Below are 20,151 nucleotides of genomic sequence, written 5' to 3' on the forward strand. Positions count from 1 at the left end.
GCTTTATTGGGAAATTTTTAGCTGTTAGCATCCCCCTTTTCTTCCAGATGGCAGTGTGGGCATATAGGATATGAAACCCATACTTTTAGTTGTAAAATGTTTAGTTTGTTTTTGCTTTTCTCAGCTGCAAAACCCTAGTTAAAACAAATAATTTGGCCTTTTGAACTGAGGTCAGAGTGGGAAGAGCTTCTGCTGAGAAGCCTACTTTTTGGACACCTTCTTCCATAAAGCTACTTCCATGAGGAAAGCATTCTACTTCTGAATTGTCAAGGGGCTCATCCTGGAGTTCAGGCCTAATGGAATAGGTCTATTCTGTTGTCTCAGTACATTGATGAATTAGGCCTTCATGTCTGCAACAGGGACTAAAGTGACAGGGATCAAAATCTGACACTGTGAAACATCCAGAGTGTCTAATAAAAGAGCTTGATGAGTCAATGGTGTTCCTTCACCCCCAGTATAGTCTGGACTTGATTAAAACTTCTAGGTACTGACCCAAGGTAAGTTTAGAGGCCTCATTAACCAGGAGGGTAGTAGCTGCCACTGAGCCAACCCTGGGCAATGGAATACTGTTGTAAGCCACTGGCCACTGGTTTGGCCCTAGCTTCTGTGTTAGAACCCCCAAAGCCATTCCCTGCTTTTCATATATATATAAGGTGAAGGTCTCATCCAGGTTAGGAAGCCCAAGTGATGGGATTTGGCTTAACTCAGTTTTTAAGTCCTCAAAACCTTGATGACAATTCTTATCTCTTTGCAGGGGTACCCTTTTCCCCTGGTCAGCACCTTGTATAGGGGCTTAGCAATTAAGCCATGATTAGGAATCCATATTCAGCAGAAACTGGTCAAATCAATAATATCCTGTAGCTATTTCCTGGTTTATGGGGGCAGCAATACATCAATTGCCCTTTTCTGATCCATAGCCAAGGCTCAGGCACTGGGAGTGAGAACAAATTCTAGATTTTGGGCCCTTTATAGGGAGATTTGGACCTTAGCCAAGGAAACTTTGTATCCCTGTTCTGCCAGGAAGTTTAAGGTGTTAATGATATTACAGTCAGAGTCTTTCTTAGTCAGATTGGCAATCCTCAGGTCATCTGCATATTGCAATATGGCCCCTACTCTGAAATCTAGTTCTGTCAATTTGGCTGCCAAGGCATTCCCAAATAGGTGAAGGCATCCCAGAAGCCCTGTGGGAGCACTTTCCAGGTGTGCTGAGTGGTTTCTAAGATATTGGGATCCCTCCATTCAAGGGCAGAAATATATTGGGAATTAAGCTGCAGAGGTATGCAGATGAATATATCTTTAAGGTCCAGCATGGTGAAGTATTGTGCATCACCAGGAATCTGGGTGAGCAGTGTATACAAGTGCAGTACTGTCAGATGAATGGAAGCCACAGCTGCATTTATAGCTCATAACTCTGCACAAACCAATATTCCCCATTTGGCTTTTAGATGGGAAGTATGAGAATGTTACAGGGTCATTGATGGGCCTTTATTAATCCACATTTTAGGAACTTGGTAAGTAATGGCTGAATTCCCTTTAGGGATTCAGGTCTTAGAGGATATTGTCTTTTCCAAGCATATTTTACTCCTGGTTTTAGCTTTACTTCAATAGGGGAAATTCTGACAGCTAACCCTGGAACTGTAATGTCCCATACTACTGTGTTAACCTGAATTCAAATTTCATCAGGGATAAAGGAAATGTTAATATCCACTAGCTGTAGTGAGGCTAACAAATTGATCCCTTGTCCTTTGTCTACTGACACCTTGAAGCTATCTTTTTCTGATGAGATAGAAGCCCCCAATGTGCTCAGCAGGAATATGTAGGGAAGAATGAGTTATAACTTCAGAACCAGCCTCACAGACAGGAGGAAAAGTATATTGTCTTACCTTAAATCATCCATCTATTCTTATCACCAGACAGGCATGATTGGAGAGGAGGCTTACAGACTTAGGACAGAATAGGCTGCTCCAGTATCAATAAGAAATTCAGTTTTCCTAGGCTCCCCTGGAGTGATGATGATGGAGGTGGGAGCTGGGTGGATTCTTGGGTGCCATTAGTCAGTGGCACAGTCTCCCTCATGGGAGAGATTTTCCAAGACGAGGATCCTGTCTGGAAAGTCAGCTGACCTCCCTGCCTTGAGGTGGTCAGGACAATCCCTTTTCCAGTGCCCATCCTCCTGGCAATATGTGCATTGGTTAGGTCCCACATTGGGCAATTGTCTCTTGTCTCTGGTATTCTCTGCCTTTTTGGGTTGCCATGAGGTGGAGGGCTAATCAAGGTAGCCAAAAGCTGTATTTTCTTGATCAGCCTGATATCTTTTTCCTTTGCTTTGCCCTGTCCCTGTTGTTGAAAACCTTAAAAGCCTTCTCTACCAATACTGACAGAGGGGCTTGGGGCCCTGTCTCTGACTTTTGTAACTTCCTTCTAATATCAAGAGTGAACTGGGTGATAAAATGCAAAGTGCGTAGCCAACAAGGCTATCCCCTCTGGCAACTCTGGATTAACATTAATTAGTATACTTTCTGAAGGCTTCTGTAACACAGCTGAGGAGATTCTTCATCAGCCCAGCCTGAGCTACTTCCCCAACCTTGTCATAATTCACAGGCTTCTTCATGCATTTTCTCATCCCTTCAGCCACGTAGGTAATAAAATGCTCCATCCTACATTTGTCTATTTCATCACTAAGGTCCCACCAGGGGTCCTGCTCAGCGATTGTCTTCCCCAAAGCTTGATGAACAGCATATGAGGCATTGGCCTGTACAAATGAGGCAGCATGTGCCCTTGCCTTTTCACGAATCTGGACCTTTTCATCTGGGGTGGCACAATTGTCTAAAATCACCATCGCATCCTAACAGGTTAGGGTGAAGCTCAGACATAGTTTTACAAATTCCTCCCTGAACTTATTGGGGTCCTCTGAAAACTGGCCAAACTTTTCTTTACATACTCTCAGATCTGCCATGGAGAAGGGGATGTGAACATGAATTATTCTCCCCACCCATTTTCTATCTCCTTTAGGGGATAGAGGCCCTGGACTGGGGGTGAGGTAAAAGTAGGTGCCAGCTTGGAACTCAATCAAACCCCCATAGGGGATAGTGGATAGGGCTCTGGCCTTAAAGCCTCTAGTTCTCTATGGGCCTGATCCAGGTATGGTGGAGATTCAGGGGCCAAAGGAGGCCTTGAACCTGAAAGAGGGCTGGAGGTTTACTATGTATCAGGCCTGGGGTCAGGAAGATTAGGCGGTGACTGTAATAATGGATGAATGGGTAGGTCCAGCACTTGCTTCTCAACCCCAGGCAATAAGCTGGGAATGATAGATGCCATCATGCATATGTGACATGAGTCCAATAATCCAGGATCTTGATACAACTTCATAAAAGTTTGCACGTAAGAGATTTCTTCCCACCTCTGTGACTGCTTATAAAACAAGTTTAGCTGTAAAGTAGCATTATACCTAGGAGACTCATATAACGTTCATTGCTCCTAATCTCCCAGTGGGTTCTGGGGCCAGGTTATGTTACAAAGGGAGATTACTTTCTTTTTCTTTAGGTCTTCTAGCTTAAATTGCCCCCATTTGGAGAGAATATATCCTAGAAGAGAGTCACGGGGAACACTGAGATCATTGCTCATGTCTAATCCTGCCTCTCCTGTTACCTTTGATTAAAGATCCTGGTAGAGGGAAAAGCATCAGGGAATTAGTCTTGATGTAATTCAAGACCCTTTAAGCCCAGTAGTCAGCCCAGGATTCCCCTGGATGGAGGAATCCTGGTCCTCAGGGATCAGAGAGGAAAACACAGAAATAACAGACATAGTTGTTTCACACTAGCGGCTAAGGAATGGTTGCCCTATGTGTGACTACAAGGCTAGGAATGCCCATGGTGTGTGTAGTTGAAAGAGTGCACTTGTATTGTACAGGCCACAAGTGTACAGTGCACTTGTGTTGTGTTGAAGATGGGCAGTAGTAGATGCCAACATAACTCATCCACTCTTGAGGAAGAAGGCCCCCATTGCTCAAAACTGCTTTTACCTCATTTAGAACACAGGCCAAACAGTCAGGAGGAGGGGGTGAAAGCTGAAGGACTGAGCTCAGACAATTATAACTGCTCTACCTTTGCCCAGGCCACAGTGGGCCAAACTTGAAGGAGGAAGTGATGGGGGGGGGGGGGGGGAAATTAGGGCTATCAAAAAGATCATGGAGTGGGAGCTCTTGAATCTCAGAGCAAAATAAAGAGGGAGTGAAATATTGAAAGATCAGTATTTTGGTGAGGAGTTCAATTGGACAAAGTTTTCCCAATCAGAAGCAACGAGAGTGAAGAGTTTCCTATAAAAAAGAAAATGGTTACAGTGTTCTGCCTGGGAGGTACTCCCCAGGGCAGACAAAAGGGAGAGCACTCGAGTCTCACTGCACAGTGGAATGAGGGCAAGGAGGAAATTTAGGGAGAAAACCTTTTCATTCATTTCAGGGAGAAAATAGGAGAATATGAAATTTCTGATAGTTCTCTGCAAATGGGCCAGGTTTAAAGGGGGTGGGTGTGAGAGAGAAAGAAGGGGAAGAAAAAAGACAAGGGAAGGAAAGGAAGGTCGTGAGGTTTCCAGCCACTGCACAGTGCAGAGTCAATGTCGTCACCACTCTTGCTAGTCTCCCATCAGGGAGAGCCTCAGCATCCTAGACCTTCACAGTGTCAGATGAATCCCTCCCACCTTTGCAAGTCACAAGTCAAGGTGAACTGTTTCCAGCCAGAGGAAGCTAAGGGTACTTTTGGCTGAAATGAGTAAGACTGTAGGTGGCCCTCTGAGATAATCAGAGGAATAATGTTGGAAGATGGGGAAAGAGAGGGGGAAGGGGAAAAAGAAAGAAAAAAAATTGAGAGACATAAAGAGCCCAAAGAACCTGGGCATGCAGCAGGACTCATCCCAGCCATTGTTCTTTGGGTTGATCAAGCCCGACTGCCTACCTCCTCAACCAGTCTAGCAGGTTTCTTGGAAATTACTCAGAATCTGATGTCAGCCAATCAGAGGGGTTCTTAAAACCTAGCACAGAGGTGACTAGGACCTCTTACTCCAGAAATCCCTAAGCCAATCAAGAGGGAAAAGAAAATGAGGGGCAGGGCTCAGAAGGAGAACAAAAGTACCTTGGGGCAAGAGAGGACTCACTGGCTGTAGACACACTGAAGCAAATATTTCAAGTGGCCACTTCATCTATCACAAGGTCACATTCTGGAGGTCTTGCTGGCTCTCTGGTGCTTCTCCTTAGGGAAATATCCTCACTTATGGGCTCCAGCAGAGTCACCAAGGCTGTTACTGCAGCCCGGACCCCACATTTATTGATTCTTGCATAAGTAGAAATTAACACCAGGACAAACAAAAATTTTTCTCAGCCATGATTTAATAGATTTGTGAATCAAACATACAAGGAAGCAGCATACAGGAAAGGAATCCTGGTACTAGCTCCCCAAGGGGCTCAGTTCTCATCATTTTAAGGAAGGTGTTGTAGGAAAAGGAATGATGTACAAGCAATGTTTAGATGGGTTTTTTTTATACACTCGCATAGTGGGGCATCATGCTCTAACATGTATCACATGACTAGAAAATGGGGGATAAGCCTCACTCTCAGTGGAGATTTTAGTATTTCAATGAGATTATAATGAGGAAAAAGTCAAAGGAGGGTCAGGACTGGAGTCCATCTTGTCTTCTGGCAGCTGGGTATGCTGCCTAAGAAAACAAAAATGGTCCCAGGTTTATATTGGGAATGCTAGAGTCTTGCTTCAGCAACCTCAGAAGGCATCCATCCCTCAAAGAGATAAATGGTCAGATGCTTCCTTTTATGGTTAGCAATTCAGCCTGGTCAGCTAAGTTACGAGAGCCCTCCCCTACCTGTTACATGACTTGGGTCAGCTTGTTAAGGAAGGCAAAAGGCAGGAGAGGAATATGTCCAGATAACTAAGGCCCATTGGGACCCTGGTTACTGTGTCACTTGTCTGCTGGGACCAAGTCTCTTTTTTGTACTATCTTCCACTGACTTGCATTCCAAGTACAATAGTTCTTTCAACAGAGCCAGTAGTCTTTTTCTTCTTGGATACTGCCGTCTTCCTCTCTCCATAATGCTGAAATTTTGGTTACAGTGCCCTTAGAAAAAGATTCCCCCTCTCTTCTATCAATAGACAGATAACTTTCCTCCTCAAGTCTTGCCTTGCCAATGCCTCCCTCTCGTCTTGATTTTCCAGTATTAGTTGGCCAACAGGGTCTGCTGCTTCCTCTCTGGGTCCAACTTGGCTGGTTCTATCCTACTTAGGTGTTTTAGATATGGTTGCTTTTCAGAGGTCAAGCATCTCTGACTTGAAGAAGTGCACAGCTGAACAGATGGGTTTAATAAAACTTGAGATTATTTCACTCTCCAGAATCTCCAAGTCATTTTATATTGTTATTTCTAGGCCTTCCAAATACTACTATGCCTTGCATAAACCAAAACATTTCTTCCATGAAAATGACTGCCTTGTCAAGCTAAGCGCACATTCTGTCAATTGTCCAGCTTCATGCCAGCAGAGGGCAGGCAGGACAGATAATGTCCACAGACAATCTCTGATCCTCAGGTTACCTAATACATATGTTGATCCTGTACAGAATAGGTCTGGGAATTGTATCAAGATTGTTAACCCTTGGCAAAAGTGTCTATTTGTCTTATTAAGGCATAAATTGATTAGCTGCCTAAAAGCTCTGGTACTTCTAGAATTTAGAAATTTTTTTGTATTAAGCTTTCTGGAAAGAATTGTTTTCCCAAGCCCATCTGATCCCCAGAATTTAAACCAATAATTTAACATCTTGACTAAGCATCAGAATCATACCTGCAGCTTATTAAAAATGCAGATGCATAATCCTCATTCCAGACTTACTAAAGAGATCACCTGAGTGTTGGGCCCGAGTATACCTGTAAAAGCTGTATACATTGTTTTGATATATAATCGGAATTGAGAATTCCAGATTCCCAACCCTGGGGAAATAAAAAGCATTGTTTAACCACTATTGGCTGCTTTGTGTTGTTGGCTTCAAAGAGCTGTTTTGATAAATGTCAGTCTGAGGATCTTAACAAGATTTATTCAGTGTTAAGTACCGAAAATGATTTTCCTTATTGGTTTGCTTATTTATTTATTTATTTATTTATTTATTTTTTCTGTGGTGCTGCTGTTTGTTTTCAGTCTTTAAAATGGCCAAGAGTTGTTAAGTCATGCTGTAGTATATTTCCATTTGGCTCTGTTATGTACATTAAAGCTCCCCTCAGATGGGTAGAAAGGATGATAAAACATATTTAGATAGCATCTCTGGACTCCTTGATAAAAACTGTAATTTTGGCTGCTCTACTCAATGGGTGGTTGATCACCACACTTACAGGGCTCAATAAAAGCTCGAGGTTTAAGTAAGAGACCTGAAATCTTGGAAGGGAAAGTTTTTCTGTTCCGGAAGATTGCATTGGACAGAGTCTCAGTGAAATCCTGCTCAGAGTATCTAAAACATGGAGACCATGCAACTGTTTTCAAGATGGTAAAGAAACTGACTTACTATAAAAATAATAACTTTGTGAAGAAATATAGGCAGGTATCTGAGAGAATGAGGGAAGGTAAATCGCTCTAAGGATGAGGAAACAAATTTATTAAAAGTCTGGGTTCTGGAAGGAGAGGTAGTTAGGAGTTTCCTGCGAAGGCTATGATTAGTCATTACCAACTAAAAATTACTGGGCCAGCTTTGCCAGCAGGCATTTGAAATTGTACATTCTATTCAGTATTGTAAAGATGGTTTAATGTAAGAACATCAATGCACATAATATACTATATCAATAGGGAAAGCCAGATTTATAAGATTTTAATAGTTTGCTAAAAGACATTTGCTAAAATTAATTTACTATTTTTTAAAATATAACAAAAATAATAGCTTTCCACAATATAATAAAGAACAACTAAGATTATGTCAATCAGTGCTGACAAGAGTATACGATGAAACAGGCACTTTCATTAATTGTTTGTGTCAATGTAAACTGGTTCAAGAACTTTGAAAAATAATTGAATCTATATATTTCATGAGACAGGTAAACTTTGACACATTAATTCAAATTTTGTCATTCTTTCTTAAAAAAAATCCAAAATGATGATAAAAGCTCCAAGCACAGAGATATTAATTTGAGAATTATTTATTAAAATAAAATTAGAAGTAACTATATGAGGGATATCCAAAATGAGTGTGCCTGCCTTAAGTTTAAACAAAATTTTTGCATGCATATCCTTTACATGTCCAGTTATTTATGTGTAAATTATACACATGTACTGATGTGTTAATATATTCTATTACATGATAATATATATTATATAGGCATACACACAAGAGAAATTGAAAAAGGATGAATTAAAATGTCATCAGTAATATTTTTTGGTTAGGACATAGTGATTGAGTATACCTTCTATTTTTGAAAATGTTGATTTAATATTATCTATTGCAGCAATTCCATGGCCTGCATTTTAAGACCACTGCTTTTAATACTTTTTAAAAATCAAGCTTATTTTGACAAAATTTGCACAGCCAAATTCATTCTTTTAAAGAATACAGTTTAATGAGTTTTGACAAATGTATGTAGTTTTGTAACCACTACCACAATCAAGATAAAGAATATTTCCCTAACCTCAAGAAGTCTCCCTGTTCCTCTTTTCAATCAATTTCCTGTGCCTAACCCCAGCTCCTGGCAATTACTCGATTTCTCTCCCTATAATTTTTTCCCTTTGGTTTTCACAAATCTAACAAAAATAGTGAAAAGAGTCTTCCTCCATATAATAAACAGCAACTAAGATTATGCCAATCAGTGCTGATGAGAGCCAGAACTTTTCCTTTTCCGGAGAGTCTTATACATTGTAGGACTTTTGTATCGGCTTCTTTCATGTTGCATAATGCTTTTGAGGTTTAAACATCCTGTTGAATTTATCGGTAGTTTATTACTGTTTTATTTATGGGTAGTATTTCTTATATAGATATACAACAATTCATTCATCAGTTGATGGATATTCTGGTTGTTTGCAGTTTTGGGCTATTATGAATATGACTGCTATAAACAATTGTATACAGTCTCTGTGTGAATATATGTTTTAATTCTCTTGGGTAAATACCTAAGAGTGATATTTCTGCTCATATGGTAAGTGCATGTTTTCTAAAGTGGGCAAACCATTACGTATCACCACCAGCAGTGAATGAGCATCCTAGTCTTCCACATCCTCACTAGCACTTTATATATCCATTAAAAGTATTTTTTTTTTTTTTGGTCATTCTAGTAAGTCTGTGTTATGGGCTGAATGGTATCCCTCCAAAATTCATATGTGGCAGTCCTAACACCCAGTACCTCAGAGTGTGATCTTATTTAGTGATAGGGTCTTTACAGAGGTAATCAAGTTAAAGTGAAGTTACTAGTGTGAGTCCTAATCCAAAATGACTGGTCTCCTCGTAAGAGGAGAAGATTAGGGAAGCACGTAGAAGAAATAAGTGAAGCAGAGCCAGGAGATGGTTCCTGGGGAGATTAAGGCCACCAGAGAAAAGTGTCCAGGAAATAATGAAGAAGGAGGATGAAATACCAAAACCTAAATCTGTGGTTGTGTCACCATGCACTCCTAAAAGGCACTCAGGCCTGTAATCCCAGCACTTTGGGAGGCTAAGGTGACAGGATTGCTTGAAGCCCAGAGTCCAAGAGCAACACTCTGGGCCACATAGCAAGACCTCATCTCTTAAAAGAAAAAAAATACCGGTGCATGGCACATGGTGGTGTGCACCAGTAGTCCCAGCTACTCCAAAGGTTGAGTTGGGAAGATCGTATGCGCCCAGGAGTTCAAGGTTACATTAAGCCCCTCATACCACAGCACTCCAGCCTGGGTAACAGAGAGAGGTCTTGTTTCAAAAGAAAATGCAGTGTACATTGCACATGTAGATGCTGGCAATTCAACCACTGGAAGACAAATACTGTATTTGACTGAAATGGGTGAAAACAGGGTATTTGAAATGTATGAAACAGAAGTTAAAAAAAAAACAGAGAAACTTAGTACTTGTCTTGAATCTTAGACACAAATCAGGAAAATTGAGACAAGGATAAAATAATAGAAGCGGGTTTTGCCTATTTTGAAACTGAAAAGAAATATTTTACAATTCTGGATGCCTCTGGTCACAAGAGCTTCATCCCAAATACAATTGGTGGTGTCTCTCAAGCTGATTTGGCTGTGCTGGTAATCTCAGCCAGGAGAAGAGAGCTTGAAATTGGATTTGATAAAAGGACAAACAAGAGAACGTGCAATGTTAGCAAAGGCAGCAAGTGTGAAACACTTAATTCTATTTATTAATAAGGTGAATGATCCAACAGCAAATTGGAGCAATGAGAGATATTAAGAATATAAAGAGAAACTAGTGCCATTTTGAAAAAAGTTGGCTTCATTCCCAAAAACTGCATTCACTTTATGCCTGCTCAGGACTAACTAGAGGAAATTTCAAAGAGCAATTGAATTTCTGTACTTAGTACATTGGATTACCGTTTATTACATATCTAGGTAATTTGTCAGACTTCAATAGATCAGTTGCTGTACCAATCAAGCTGCCAATTTTGGGTAAGCTTGATTTGGGTAAGCTGTTGTCCTGGGAAAGCTGGAATCAGGCGGTCTGTTTGTAAAGGCCAGCAGCTTGTGATGATGCCAAAAAAGCACAATGTGGAAGGTCTTGGAACACTTGCCAATGATGTAGAAGCTGATACTGTAGCCCCAGATGAAAAGCTCAAAATCAGACTGAAAGGAGTTGAAGAAGAGGAAATTCTTCCAGGATTAATACTTTGTGATGTTAATAATTGTGGTCATTCTGGAGGCACATTCGGCACTTAGTGATTACAGAGCATAGATCTATCATCTGCCCAGAATTTAATTCAGTGCTGCAAATTCACACCTGTATCGAGGAAGTCAAAATAACAGCCTTAATCTGCTTGGTAGATAGAAAGTGAGACTCAACCCTATTTTGTGAAGCAAGATCAAGTATGCATTGCTCATTTAAGGAGAGCAGGAACCATCTGCCTTGAGACCTTTAAAGACTTCCTCAGGTGCGTCATTTTACCTTAACAGATGAGGGCAAGACTTGCAAATGGAAAAGTTCTAAAACTGGTTCCAGAGAATAACTAAGCATTTTCTTGATGATCTTGCACAATACTGTGAGAAAAATTGATTGCAAAAAGCCTATCACATATCACCTTCTCTAATTTTCTGCCCATTGGTTAACCTCTCCCCATATTTACAAAGTGAAAATTCATAGCAAAAGTCCACATTGTGTCACTTTCTTATATTGAGAGTTCTGCTATGCCACTGTTGAATTTTTAAAATATTTTCCCTCCTTTTCATACTCTGCTTCCTTGGATGGATTTGGCAATAGCTTTGTAAGTCATGTGGACATAATTGCCTGTAATAATGAAAACCCTACAGCAATTTGTTTTTCATTTTCTCCTTAGGCATACTCAGTACTTTTCCCCCAGGCAGATCATTCTGAGTGTGCAAGGATGTGTGCACATGTTAGAAAGACAACTACCATTTTAATAAAGTATTCAATTTGAAAAAAATAAGAGAAGATTGATTAGGACATAAACGGTTACAGAGGGATGAACTTGTGAAGACATAGGGCGAAGACGGCCATCAATAAGCCAAGGGGAGAAACCTCAGAAAAAAACCAACCATATCAACACATTGACCTTGAACTTCCAGCCTCCAGAATTGTGAGAAAATAAATTTCTGTTGTCAAACACATCTAGTCTGTGGTACTTTGTTACGGCAGCCCAAATAAACTAAAACAGTAAAAAAAAAAAAAGATATTTTACTGAGTTTTATTTAAATATCCTTAATGATTAATAATACTGAGTATTTTTGTGTTCATTTTGCCATCTGTATCTCTTCTATAGTAAACTGTTCAAATCTTTTGTCCATTTTTTAAATTGAATTTTTTGTCTTTTTATTACTGATTTCTAAGTATTCCTTACATATTCTGGATACCGGTCCTTTATGAGATATGTGCTTTACAAATATATACTCCGTATTTGTGGCCTGTCTTCTTAATAGTGTCTTTTGAAAGAGAAATTTTTAAATTTTGATTAAGTTGAATTTATTATTTTTTCATTTATAGTTTATGCTTTTCATCGATGTTATTTTGATTTTTTACAACTTTATTGAGATACAATTGATGCAAAATAAACTACACATTTTAATCGTACAATTTGATAATATGTGACACGTATACATCTTTGAAAGAATTACCACCGTTAAAATGATAGACACTTCTATCACTCCCTTCAAAATAAAATTTCCTCTTGTCCTTGTGCAAACTGTCCCTTCCTTCGTCCCACTCCCAGGCAACTAATGAAATTCTTTGTCACTATAAATTAGTTTAAATATTCTAGAATTTATATGGATTAAATCACACAGTACGTACTTTTTTTTGCATAGCTTCTTTCATTCAGATAAGTGATTCTGAGATTTATCCATGTTGATGTGTATATCAATAATTCATTCCTTGTATTCCATTCATTACCATAAATTGTTAATCAATTTACCTTGGCTGACATTTTAATGCTTGTCATACTTGAAAAATTTACTACACAAAGACATTGGCTGAAAGGGAATGCAATATTGACCTCACTTATTGAATTGCCCTACTAGTTATTCAAACTCTCTGCCACAAAACAAAGACAATTGGTTTTGTTAAAATCTCAATCTGTCCCCATGTCAGTCTGTTGACATTACGAGTTAAATAGATAATATAAGTATGTTACATCCAACTGTAGCTCTTTATTGAAATTTTTTTAACTAAAATATTACTAAGTGGGTTACAAAATTCTGCTTCTGTTTTAAGCACATAGAGAAGAGTGATTTTACAAGTGACACATTTATATTTTGGGCATTAAAATCACTTAATATGAAAACATTTCAAAGCAATCTGTTTTTAAATGTTCTCTCCTTTGTGCCATTTTCTTCCAAATAGTAGCAGCTACTTTTTCATTTATTGGTAAAATATCTTCAAGTTAAATATTTAGTGTTTGTTTTTCTGAAAATTTGTTAGCTAGCAGAATATGGGTGTGAATTTGTCATTACAGAAATTAAAAACAAAATGAATGTGTGCCTTTTTGAAAAAGGAAAATGAACAATGCACCTTTATGTTTGCTTGGCAAATATCTTAGGTACTTGGCACAAAATGACCAGAAAACCTTTTTAGGATATAAAAGATTTTTAAGGTCATTTCTTATTTATTTCATTACACAATATTGTATGACACTATAATTTGAGGATCTCTTAAAATACATAAAATTAACCATACCAATAACATTCTGTAGCGCTTTATGCATGTCTATTTTCAACTTCTGTGCCGAAAAGACTAATAATCCAATAAATTAATTTCAAATGTGCTATTGCACCTGTAATTTTACTTAAAACAATTTTGTAAAGGAAACTGAACTTAAATCAGGTATATCAAGAGTGATTACATTTATATGGTTTTTCCATAATGTAATTTTTACTTTGATAATATATCTTCTTCAGTACCTTTAAATAGCTCAGAAAAAGCTGTTTCATTATTAAAACAGAACCCAGAAAATACCATAAGCTGAGACATTACTTTTAATTGTAATTTCAGCCAACTCTATAGCAAACCTCCCACATAATACTCATTTTTTCAATTCTTTAGCAATGTGTTCAATGAATATTCCAACACTAATTATGGACAAAAAATTGACCACATTATTTTCTGCTCATTTCATTTTTTAAAAATCCTGACACGACAGTGAATGATATGCTTTCTTAATGATAGTATATTTTGTCTTCATTATTAAGCACAAAACCTAGAAGAAGATTCTAAACTTTATCTGCAAATTGGTGTAATTTTGTAAATACAGAATTGGATTTTACATGATTATAAATACTGGTGGGGAAATGTAGAAGTATGTCTTGTATCTTCAGAGTATAGATGCTTTTTAAAAAGAAAATTCTGACTAATTGTGATGGCTTCATTCTATCAGTCAGTACTTGGAGGTATAATAAGTACTCAGTACACATAGAGGTTTATTGTGGTGGTAGATATAATATAAATCCATCTTTCGGGCAGTCTTTAAAAGTTAGATTTTTTTTAAGCTAAATTTTTGTTAGTTTTAATTAGATCATTGTTGGTGATTATGTCCAAAATGAGTGGTGAAGAGCTTATACTAGGAGAGAATTGTCAGTCTTGCCATTAATAGTTGACCATAGATCTAGACCTTCAATAGTGGAGAAAGGTATATTCATTCACTGGCATCCTATTGAACCAATAAAACAATAGGTATGTTGCTACATAAAGAAATGTGTAAAATAAAGTGCTAATTTATAAAATTTTACAATCACCGTAGTAGAAACTACCTAAAAAAGACAGGAATAGAATATAGAAAAATAAAAAGAGCTCTATAAGGGTGTTCAGATTAAAGATAATTTGCTTTCCTTTAGTAGCCAGAATGTTTATATTGTTTTTATTTTATTGTTTAGAATTATAAGAAAACACATTTGTATCATATTTATTTCTTTTATCTCTACAAAAATGTTCGAATTTGTGTGAAAGTTAATTTAGTTTCTGTATACAAGTGCTAACTTCCTTACTCTGACAAATACGAATTTTATAGTTTCTTTCAATTATTACTAATTTGATGGGGAAGAAAATTTATCTTGCATTTTTTGCATTTCTATGAATTTTTGTGAAGTGTTTATAAATTGTCCATTCAATTTCATCATTTATTAATTACTAGGTTATGAGAGGCTTCCTTTGATCACTCTGTTCCACATAATTACTTCTTCCTTCATGCCAGTGCCTGGCTTAGGTTTTTATTTTCCATAGTACTTACCTGTCTTATATTATGTGTTTTTTTTAATGTATTCTTCTATTTTCTTCAGTGCTGTCAACATTGAATAACAGCTGCCATAGATTAGACAGTTGACAAATAATTGTTGAATGAATGAGTAATAAATGTCCTTTACCAATTTTTCTAATACTGTTGATATTTTGTGTATTAATCTGAAAGATCTCTTTCTGTATTAGAGAGATAACATTTAAGCATATGTTACAAATATATTTTTCAATTTGTAATAGACTTTTTTACTTTAATTTATTATTTATTAACTGTTTGATAAAAAAGTTTAGTACAGTTATCTAGTTAAATGCATTATTTTTATGGTTTCTGTATTTGATGTTTTGCCTAGGGATACTTTCTTCTCCCTCCTTCCTCTCTCCCTTCCTCCCCAACTCCCCTCCTTCCTCTCTGTTTTGTACTCCCTTCCCGTGTGTGTGTGTGTGTGTGTGTGTATGTGCGTGTATGGGTGTGTTTCAGCCATGGAACTTAGTGTGGCATAGGTGAAATATAAGGACCTAATTTATGGAGACTTCACTTTACCAGCATCACTTGCTATTTAATTAGTCTTTGAAATGCTGCCTTTATGGTATACTAAGAATTCATATAGATTTGCTTCTGTTTCTGGGCTTTCTCTACTCTTCCATGAAGCTACCTATTTGTAGCAGCAGTTTCATTCTTGCTTAGTGTAGTTTTCCTGTGTTTTTGAATATTTCATGGATAAATTCCCCTTCCATTTTTTTCAAAATAATATTTTGAATGTTCTTTTTACTTTTATTATTTCTGATGAGCTTTGGAATCCTTTTTTCCATGAAGATATACATATCAATGAGAATAAATTTTGTATGCCTGAAATAGAAATTTGAGCCTTTGGCAGAGATTGCACTCTGTGCCCTTAGGCTTTTAGACTAGGGACCACCCTCTGTTGCTACCCCTAAGAACCATGTTAGGAATGAATCACTGTGAGCTCATTCTCTAAGACATGACATATTCTATGGGTTTTTTTTTTAATGCATTTGTTTTTTAAACTGATAAACTTTCAGGGTTCAGTGAGAGGTTTTTAAATTGAGATTTTAATATTTTTAGTAGGTGCCTATTCTTGTTTTGTAAATGAGGATTTTGAAAACTCTTTTTCTTTTTGCTCCATTTTAAATAAACTATAGTTGATGGCCTAGTAAAAGGCACAGGTGTGAGGATGGTGTATGCTTGTGGAAAAGCTTTGGGATGCCTGGTCTTCTTGCACTGGGATGCACACAGTGCTTCTTACATCCCCAAAGCAGATCCCTAACTCTGGTCCCAGATGAAGGCTTTCCTGCTAAATGCAGCAGTCAGGAATGGTTACAAGGGACACAGTACAACCAGTCACTAACTTATTACTCTAGACATGCAAAACAACTAGTCCCAGTGTTCTCTGGCAAATTTCATCCACAGTATATTGTCTTGCTTTCACTTTTAAGGTTCAGTCTTAAAACTACAGGAGCACACACTACAGAATGTTCTTGCTGAATTAGCTGACCAAGGGAAAGGGGATAACAATATGTCCCTGTCTAAGTGTCTTTAAGGTATCTGTATTCAAACTCTTCAAATCGTTTGACCCTTCAAAAGAAGGGACAGCCTTGCCATTGGTCAGTATATCTTGTCATTAATTATGACATGGTGGTTTCTTTTGTTTGGATCTCTTTTTGAGACAGAGATTATAAATACGATTACACAACTTTCAAAATTCTGTCAGCAGTTCTGTTTTAGGTTGAGCTACTAGCTCCTGAAGCTGTAAGTGACATTCTGAAATTTCCTAATCAAATGGGCCTGTGGTTTGTGGATTTGCTTTCTCACACTGGCCAAGTGACATAAAAGCACTTTGCCATAAGGGGTTTTTAAAAAGTCTTACATAGTCATCCTTTTCTGGCTTTCCTTCTACACAAAGGCCTGAGAGAGAAAGCAATGGCAGTACAAATAAATGAAATTTAATAGATTGTTTTAATTTAAGAGCAACAATTCCTCTGGAAATTAATCACATTGGACTGAATGTGAGCTAGGAGAGCAGCAGGACTTATTTCCCAGTCTTGAAAGGATAAAGTTAAAATATGTCTGGAGGCCGGGTGCGGTGGCTCACGCCTGTAATCCCAGCACTTTGGGAGGCCAAGGTGGGCGGATCACAAGGTCACGAGATCAAGACCATCCTGGCTAACACAGTGAAACCCCATCTCTACTAAAAATACAAAAAATTAGCCAGGCGTGGTTGCAGGTGCCTGTAGTCCCAGCTACTCGGGAAGCTGAGGCAGGAGAATGGTGTGAACCCGGGAGGCAGAGCTTGCAGTGAGCCGAGATCGCACCACTGCACTCCAGCCTGGGTGACAGAGCGAGACTCCGTCTGGATTTAAAAAAAAAAAAAAAACGTCTGGAACCAGCAGATGGCGCCAAAAGCAACCAACCTCTAATTCTTCTCATTGCTCATTAACATAAGACACTCCCACCAAAGTGTGACAATTTATATTTATATTTGTCATGTAAATGACCCAGCATGATGGCAATGATACAGAAATTACTAGCCCCTTTTCTAGAGACTTCTGAATAATCAGCCTCTTAATTTGCATGTAATTAAAAGTGAATGTAAATGCTGCTAACCAATAGCTCACAAGTGCTGAATCTGGTTCACTACCTATGGGTTGGCTCTGCTTTGCAAGGAGCAGCTCTTGTTGAATAAAAGTTGCTGTCTAGGCTGGGCGTGGTGGCTCACCCCTGTAATCCCAGCACTTTGGGATGCCGAGGACCACAGATCATGAGGTCAGGAGATGAAGACCAGCCTGGTCAGCATGGTGAAACCCTGTCTCTACTAAAGATACAAAAAATTAGCCAGGCGCGGTGGTGGGCACCTGTAATCCCAGCTACTCGGGAGGCTGAGGCAGGAGAATCACTTGAACCCAGGAGGCGGAGGTTAAAGTTAGCCAAGATGGCAACATTTTGCACCAGCCTGGGCAGCAAGAGCCAAACTTAATCTCAAAAAAAAAAAAAATTAAAAAATTTATCTGGGCATGGTGTCATGTGCCTGTAATGCCAACTACTTAGGAGGCTGAGGCAGAAGAATTGCTTGAACCGGGGAGTCGGAGGTTGCAGTGAGCAGAGATTGCACTACCGCACTCCAGCCTGGTGACAGAGCAAGACTCTGTCTCAAAAATAAAAAAGTTGCTAACACAACTGGCTGGCTCTTAAATTTTTCCTAGGTGAAGCCAAGAACCCTCATGGGTTAAGCCCCAATTTCAGGACCTTGCTTGTCCACCTGCAACAAATGGACTAGTTTTTAGTAGGCACTCATTTTATTACTTCCAGCTTTGGGAGATCATTTTTCATAACTCTCTCACTGGTTACCATTCCATCTTTGCAGACATAGTTTTGTCAGCTCAGCAGATCTAACTTTCTCCATCAGGGTTTCCTGTGGTAGCCTCCTGGCTAAGCTAACTGTGGCTCATATGGAACAAAAGACCTAGCTTTGCAGGTGGGGGTTTTAAAGTTTAGGTTCCAAAAAAATTAGGGCAAATGCTTGACTTTGTTTCTCATTGTTTTCCTTCTATCATCCTTGAGGATAATAGATAAACAATTTGATTTAATTTATTTGCAGTGTACATCTTCCTTTGAATGACTTCTACCATTCTATCTTAATTTGCGGTTTATTGGAAAGTCTTGATTCTGTTATGGTGGTCTGTATAACCCATCTCAGATAATAAAACAGCATGGTTTCCTGAATTCAGCGGAAGAACAAATGCTTAAGAGATTTTCAAATATAAAATAATAAAGAAAAAACTATTACTAAATTAAAAAGTCAACATTTAATTCTTTAAAAATCCACACTTTTAACAGCTTGGTCACTAAGTATATGAATATTAATTGGCTACAAATTATTTTCTGGGTTTGATTTAAAAAACCAAAGGACAGAAAGAGATATTGAGCAACTTAATTCATCCTTCCATCTTCAGTCAGCTCCACAATTGACTTTCTAGAGTCAGAAGAAATACTTTCTATTATTTATTGCAAATTACCTCAGATACTTCATGAAAGTAGGTGGAATATAAAATGTTCCACATGCATTTTATTAGGCATTTTATCAATTCATTTAAAACCCAAGTCAGGCAGGGCGCGTTGGCTCACACCTATAATCCCAGCACTTTGGGAGGCCAAGACAGGTAGATCACGAGGTCAGTAGTTCAAGGCCAGCCTGGCCACGATGGTGAAACTCTGTCTCTACCAAAAATACAAAAATTAGCCGGGCGTGATGGCAGACACCTGTAATCCCAGCTACTCAGGAGGCTGAAGCAGAGAATTGCTTGAACCCAGGAGGCGGAGGTTGCAGTGAGCTGAGATCGCACCACTGCACTCCAGCCTGGGTGACAGAGCGCGACTCCATCTCAAAAAACAAAAACAAACTCAAGTCACATCAAATCACTCCCATGCTCATACCCTTCAAGGACTTTCCATATTCCTCAGATGGAAAGCCAATAGCCTTAGAGTGACAGGTGTGCTCCAGGGCCACCTGACTTGTCTCTTCTCTACCTTAGCTTTCCTACTCCTCCTACACTCCTCTTTGACCACATTGATCACCTCACTCTTCCTGGAACCCACCCAAGCATGCTCTTGCCACAAGGCCTTTGCACTAACTATCCCTGTTGTCTAAAATTCTCTTCCTGCAAATGTCCCACGTTGTTTTCTCCCTCTCTTTGTTTGAGTCTTGGATCAACCATCACTTTTTTAGAGAGATGTCCCATGACCACCCTGGAACCATGTAAAATGACAATCCTGGTACCATGTCCCTGCCAGACACACACACACCCGTTTTGTTTTTTCTTTACATGATGGCACATATCAAGATTGGTCATGATTTAGTATTTACTTATTTATTTGTTTACTGATGGACTCTTCCGCAGGAACATAAATTCAATGAGAGAAGGATTTTGTTTTCTTCCCTGTTGTATCTCCAATGTCTGAAACAGTGTCTGGCTATGCTCAGTATTAAGTTAATATTTGTTAAAAACTTTGTGAGGCAGAGAAAACCGAATACTATGTGATCTCACTTATGTGAAATCTTAAAAAGTTAAACTCATAGAAATAGATAATAGAGCAGTGGTTAGCAGGGATCAGGGGTGAGAGATGTCGGTGAAAGGGTACAGACTTTCATTTAAAAGATGAGTAAGTTCTGGGGACTGAAGGTACAGCATGGTGACCATAGTTAGCAATGCTGTGTCATATACTTGAAAGTTGCTAAG

At 38.6% G+C, this 20,151-nt stretch overlaps 1 pseudogene; it reads left to right on the top strand.

Moving 5' to 3' along the window:
- Window positions 1-3,248: 3,248 nt before the first annotated feature.
- LOC101144281 (eukaryotic peptide chain release factor GTP-binding subunit ERF3A-like) lies at window positions 3,249-11,171 on the top strand (annotated as a pseudogene).
- Window positions 11,172-20,151: the final 8,980 nt, after the last annotated feature.

The sequence above is a fragment of the Gorilla gorilla genome, chromosome 9 (assembly GCF_029281585.2).
Source record: "Gorilla gorilla gorilla isolate KB3781 chromosome 9, NHGRI_mGorGor1-v2.1_pri, whole genome shotgun sequence".
NCBI classification, from domain to species: Eukaryota; Metazoa; Chordata; class Mammalia; order Primates; family Hominidae; genus Gorilla; species Gorilla gorilla.